The sequence below is a fragment of the Solanum tuberosum genome, unplaced genomic scaffold, assembly GCF_000226075.1.
Source record: "Solanum tuberosum cultivar DM 1-3 516 R44 unplaced genomic scaffold, SolTub_3.0 scf00895, whole genome shotgun sequence".
Lineage (NCBI taxonomy): Eukaryota > Viridiplantae > Streptophyta > Magnoliopsida > Solanales > Solanaceae > Solanum > Solanum tuberosum.
The window spans coordinates 42,998-49,965 of NW_006239856.1; the positions used below are offsets into that span (position 1 = coordinate 42,998).

General features: G+C 37.5%; 1 pseudogene; it reads right to left on the reverse strand.

The window, feature by feature from the left end:
- Positions 1-679: 679 nt before the first annotated feature.
- Positions 680-4,488, reverse strand: LOC102582745 (putative WEB family protein At1g65010, chloroplastic; annotated as a pseudogene).
- Positions 4,489-6,968: the final 2,480 nt, after the last annotated feature.

Genomic DNA, 6,968 nt, shown 5'->3' on the forward strand with positions numbered 1-6,968 from the left:
TATCAGCCATAAGTAAGCACGTCACAGTTGGTTTTGGAGCTCCTAAATCCAACTTCTTATAAATCGATAATGGCATCAAATTAATGCTGGAACCCAAAGAACACAAAGCTTTCGCAAAATGCATTGTACCGATGGTGTAGGGAATAGTGAAAGCTCCAGGATCGTCTTTCTTTTGCACTAGTGACATCGTAGATATGGCACTACAATGCTGCAGCCTCTCATCACTATCAAGACTGACATCCCTCTTTTTGGTCACCAAGTCTTTGATGAATTTTGCATACCCAAGCATTTGCTCCAAAGCTTCTATCAACAGGACATTGATGGAAAATTGCTTAAACATAGTTATGAACCTGCGGTATTTTCCTTCTTCAGTCTTTTGCACTAACACCTGTTGGAAAGGAGGTGGGGGTCTATGCATAGGAACAAACTTTTGAGTCAACTCCATTTCCTTTTCTGCGGCATCTTTCATCTCTCAAGTAACCTCAATCTTATCCTCATATGCTTCTACAAAATTTTCCACATCAGATGGGATGGGAGGATCAATAGTCTATTTTCCTCTACGAGTTGTGATTGCCATACAATGCCCATCATTTTTCAGATTCTGGATGGTGTTGCTGGGGAGTGTGCCCGGTTGGTGTGTATTCACAGTAGTAGATAACTGACTGAACTACTACTCTAGTTACTTTATCGACACTGCATGGGCATCAACTTTTTGACCTATCCTGGACAACTCACTATGCATCTCTTTCACATTTTGATCAGTAGCATCAAACCTCTTCATCATCTTTTTCATCATATTCTCAACGCGTGACATATTGCCCCCGGCTTCTCTATTACCAGATTCCCTGTTCCCAGGTGGAATATAGGGCCCCATTCTCTCATTCCTGTTACCATAGTTGTTCCAGTTGTAGTGTTATCACGATTGTAGTTCCTATCCCGGACATAGTTTCCTCCTCGATTATAGTTCCCATAGTTCCAACATTCGTTTCATTGACCTTGGTGCCAATTATCTGAGTTGGAACCTTGGGAGTCGGTTTGAAAACCCCCCGTTTGATCATTCACCAAATACGCATCCTCCTCATAGTAGCATTCCTCCACTGGTGGTGGTGGAGTTCTAGTTAGATAATTTAAAGCATTCACCTTTTCTGCACTGTCGCTCACATCACTACTAAAAAAATAGCGTTTAGCGATGAATTTTAGCGACGAATTATATTCCATCACTAAATACCGACGGATTTGCCACTAAATTACCATTTTGTTGCTAGATTAATAAATATTTTTTTGAGTTATGATATAGTGATGGATTGGAGATGAAATATTTATTTTGTCACTATATATTAGCGCGAAAGTTTGGCGCCCAAAATTTCCTATGAATTTAGCAACAAATTAGTTGTGAGAAATTTAATTAATATTTCACGATGGAATTATTGACGGAAAAAAGGTCGCTACACTTTTAAATATATTTTTTATAAAATTATATTCTTTAGTGATGGAAAAATCCGTCATTAGAATTTAACCGATATAAATATATTTATTTGGTAGTGATGAATGTTAAAATCCGTTGCTAAGTCCGTTGCAAAATTTATTTATGTCATATTTTCTAGGGTACAATTTTATTTGAACATTTACACTCTCTATCTGATAAGTGAGCTCTCAACCTCTCCATTTCCGATCGATCGATGAAGTGAGCTCATCCTCTTCATCTCTCCATCTCCGATGAACATTCTTCTTCATCTCTCCATTTCCGATCGATGAACTAAAGTGAGCTCTCAAACTCTCATATGAGAAATGAACATTCTAGGGTGTGTTTTTAACTCTTTTTTTTCCTCTCTTCAGTGAACTGAAGTGAGCTCTTCCTTCAAAGTTCAAGTAAATCTTCCATTAACAAGTAAGTACTCTTTTCATTCAATCAATTAATTTAGTTTAGTATTCTATTTTGTTTTGGGGACACTAGGTGTTGTGCAAAATCAAACCCGATTTATGTGCAGTATTTGAAATGGGGTTTCGTGAGTTTCTAACTCTCGACTTATTAAGCTTGAAGTAAGGTTGAATTTTTTTGAAAATAGGAGTGCAAAATAGAATACACCCCAGATGGGAAAACAGTCTTTAAGTTACATAAATGGTTAAGTCAGCAGCATCAGCAATTATACCAACTTCTGTCAAAAGGTAGTGTGCTAAAGATTTCCATGTAAAATATCCTAAGATATCAGAGAGTCACCTGGTGAAATTTGTTGGGAAGTTACTTCAAACCTTTCTAGGAAGCAGAGCTGGAGAACACATTTCTCATATAAAGCTAGAATATCCTTCTTGTTGGGATTTTTCAATAGGAGCAGTTCAGCACCAAAATTATGCTTTATGAGCTCTTGCTTCACTTTCTGTACCGTGTATTTAGTATAATCCTCAGTATTTGTTTGTTGACTACTAGTAACATTATCTCCCCTAAACTCGGAGCCCTCATCTTCTGGGCAGGTGACTGCTATGGGGCTGGTCGTACTCTTTGACCTCTTATTTCCCCCGGTTACTCTATCATTTTTGCCCATATGAAGAGCAGATTCGACACCGGCTTCATATTCTTCTATCCTGGCACATTTTCCATGGGAAGCAGTTCTAAGTTTGCTATCTAATGTTGTTTCATTCATCCGAAACTTAGTTAGTTGTTGCTGAAGAAGATCCAACTTTCCTTGTTTAGTTTGCAACTGAACTAATAGTGCTTCTGCCTTGTTGTTTGCCTCAGAATGCACAACACACTCAGTCTCCAACAAACTCTCAAAGGACTTGCTCAGTACTGGCTCTCTGTTCATTATTTGATTTCAGAAGTGATTCAATTTCCTTTTCCCTTTCTTCGACTCTGGCCTCCAAAGTGGTAACTTTTGAGTGCGCATCAAAATCAGATGCATGACACCTCTCTAATTCATTGGCCAAGTCGTCTCTTTGCCTCTCCAAGTTTTGTATATTTCTCTCATTCCTCTCGATCTGAGCCGACCTTTCAATAGCTACTCGATGGATTTCACTTTTTTCTTTCTGCGCAGTAGCTGCTTCAACCCTTGGTTTATCAGCCAGCTCAGTCGCTCTTTTCACCTCTCTTTTAGCTGATTCACATATATCCTCAACATCTTCAAATCTAATGAACTCAAACCGATACTTCTGCTCCAGATAAACTTTCTCTTGTTCCAGAATCCTAACTTCTCTTTCAAATGATAGTGTAGTAGCATTGATGAACTCAAACCTTTCACATAATTCCTTAATTTCATGCTTTAATGATGAGACCTCCAAATCATAGTTATGTATCTTTGACTCAGCAAGCTGTGTAAGGTAAAGATCTTAGTACAACCAATAGTAAAAGAACATTTTTTTAGTAGGTAGAGTATGTCATTAGTACTAGAACTTGTCCATATATTGGGCTGACTATACACAATGGACACGTGCATGATTTTATATTGCTAGAGCAACAAGTTGGTCTTTTTATGAAGTGAGATACGAATATGAAGATCTAATGGACTACTCTTCTCATATTATAAGGAGCTATGTCAGGTATATGACAACCATCTTGCAAGGTATGCACCAGCATAGCGACAAACTATCTAAATCTGTCTATCTATGACCAATGCACAAATATCATGGCTACCAATAACTACAGAGCTGAGAGACAACTTTTCATAAATCTAAGGAACAAATATTGGATGATGGAGGTAACGAGAGACAACTTTTCTTAAATCTAAGGAACAGATATTGGATGACTGAGGTAGTGACTTCTTCTGCAAGCATGGAATTTACAGGCCACTCTACAGGAAGTTAAACAACTGTCTCTCCCAATCCCCCATCTTTCTCCCATACATTTTTCTCCATACTGTTTAAAAAAAAGAGAAATCATGCACAAATCAGGTGAAGATACACGTAAACTAGTTTTATATAGAAGACGCACACCTTCAACTCCAAATTTAAAGTTGACAAACGCTGCTCAGCCTGCTCAAATTTTGTTGCCTTCTCCTTAATCTCCTTTTCCTGCAGTTTCACAAGAACAGAAAATCTCAATTACTGTACTGAAAAGAAATGGCAAGAATCTCAATTATCATTTCGGAACACCAATCAAGTCGGCTGGCACAGTCCACCAAGCAAAGTACAAGAGAAAACATAAATGCACGGAGTTAGGCACCATTTTAAAATTTTTACTGAGGTTTTAAGGTAGAGGGATAAGAAGCAAAAGAAAATGAAGCCAATAACTAGCATCAATCTATCAAGTAGAAATTCACCTTATTAGCCAACTACTCGAATATTCATCCCGTAAAGAATCCTCTCTCAATTGTGCTTGGTTGCTAGTGCGCTCTTGGACAGCTGTTGCCTTCGAAAGAGCATTCTTTGCTTCCTTGGCAGCAATGTCGTACTTACGTTTCAACTCCTCTGCCTCCAGTTGAGCAGATTCAGCTTGCTCTTTGGCAGCATTAACCCTTGCTTCTGCAACACTAGTTCTCGACTTAAGAATACTTATCTCTGCTTAAATACTGCACAATTTTTTTGAAAATAGGAGTTTAGAAGTTTGGGTGTACTAAAAATAGGGTTTTTTAAGAAAAGATTGAATGAGTTTGTGCAGTATTTGAGGTTCCAGTTTTCTTTTCTAGAGACTTTATGATTTATCAACTACTTCAGCACCAAAACTTGAAGATGATTTCATAAATGAAGGATATGCTGCGTTTAGTGACGTCAGGTAATTCTGGAACTCTACATTTAACTTTGCCAACCACTTTATTTTTTCTTCATCCTCACATGAAGCAAGACGAAGGGCTTTGCACTATGCTTCCTTCTCCCAAGATATTTCAAGGTAAATGTAAAATATTCTACTTCCTTTATATACAATAGATGCTCCACTTTCAACTTTAATTGGGTATCTTTTAGCCCTGTAATAAAATTGAAGTGCTAAGCTACAGTTGGTGTTATCCTTTCCTATATAAAAATTAAAGAAACATTTATGTGCCAGAATATTTTTGACAAAATATATAAGATAACTTTCAAAGTAAAAAGTTCCCTTATTCTACCTACTTTAATGAAGTTAAAACTTGTTTGAATTGACATCTTGGAGTAGTAAGGTTGTGCAGCTTGGATTCCAACTTTTCATTCATAGTTGTCACGACCCAGGGGTATCCCCTAGACATAACATGGCATACTTGACCCCGAAGGGGTCTCATATAAGCCCTTAGCATCATAACATAGGTAATAGAAATGAAAATACGGAACAATTTAAAACTTTTACAATCAATGTCATATTTCATAAAGCAAACAAAAGTCTTTACTAAAACCTTTGTCTCAAACCATCTATTAAACTCTTGAATAAAAGTCTGTGGGACGCAGCCCATATAAAGTCTAATAACATAAATAAATGACATAAAGGAAATAAGGGTTTGTCCTCGAAGCTATGAGGACTCACCAATTCTTCAACTCTTCTTGATCCTTGGGAACCTAGCCTTCAAAGCAACTCAAACTCTGAAACCCTACATTTGATTAGAATGTAGGCAATATGCGTTAGTACTAAATGTACCAAGTATGAAAGCTAGCACAACATCATAAGAGCATCTCAAAATGGTTAGTCAACATAAGACATAAGCATAAGAGATAATAACATAGTCATAGCATAATCTCCAACATGAGCATCATATAAACATAAGACATAGTTAATGAGCATAGGAGATAAGTCATTATCATAATAAGCATAATTGACTCTTAGTCACCTATACCATAATAGCACCATTCTCAAGCAACCTCAAAAGCATACATGTGCAAAGCAAGCATAGCATCCCATAATACCACCCAAGCCAAGTATCCCTTTTTGGTCATCTTAATCATAGTCTATATACATGGTCCAACCTCTATGCTTTTCTATACCATAAGGCCCCCACACTTCTAGGTAACCTCAAAGCACACTTGTACAATGCATGAAAGGCATCCCATACTACCCTTTATACTAAGCAAAACCTTGAAGTCATCCTAGTCATATTCACCCTCCTTCGGTCTTACTAATGGCTATATTCATAATTAAGGGAATCTCTCACCTTTAGTCAACTATAGCTAGGAAGGGAAACTATGGCACAATCCTATCTCAAGACTTCTCTTTAATAACCCTAAGTCATACTTGTGCAATGCATGAATAGCACCCCATAATGCTACTCATGCTAAGTACTACTTTTAGGTCCTTATACTAATACTTCTTGACTTGGAACCTAGTTCCTCTCTTTAACTTTAGAACACTATGAGGTGCTCTCTTAAGCACATCTTAGTTCATCTCTCTTTAAAGCCTTGGAACACTATGAGGTACTTTCTTAAGCACACCTAAGTTCTTTACTAACATGGATTCTATGAGACACTTACTTAAGCATGTCTAAATCCCTTCTACTTTGAATACTATCAGATACTCTCTTAAGTATGTCTAAGTTTCTTCTTCACATGAACCCTATGACATACTACCTGATGCTTATCGTGACCAACGACACTGACCTACGATATGAGTGTCTACGATCGTTAATAATATAGTAACCCAACCAAGGGTTAGGGTCGTGTCCCAAGGGAGCGGTTTTGAGAATTAATAACCAATTAGAATTTCATTCAAGTTAGTCTTAGTTAAAGACATTTGCGATAAAAGACATTGTAAATTAAAGGAGGTGACACAAAAGTGTCAAATATCAAAGGGGGTTTTGTAACAAGTACCAAAATAGCAAAATAAACAAGAAAATCAAGTATGGGGAAAGGTTCTTGGGATGCGACCGCAATACAAGTTGAGATAAATTGTTGGGTACATGCTTTCGATAGGAAATTTGCAAAATAATAGTGATTAGGCTAAGCTTTAAATGAAAATAAGTTCCCTCTCGGGCAACTTACCCCGTTTCAAATGCGTTCCTCTCGGACACCCATTTGCCGCATGAAGACCAGGTTACGCCTTACCCCACTCACTCTCTCGAGCTGAGTGTTAGGATATGGGACTA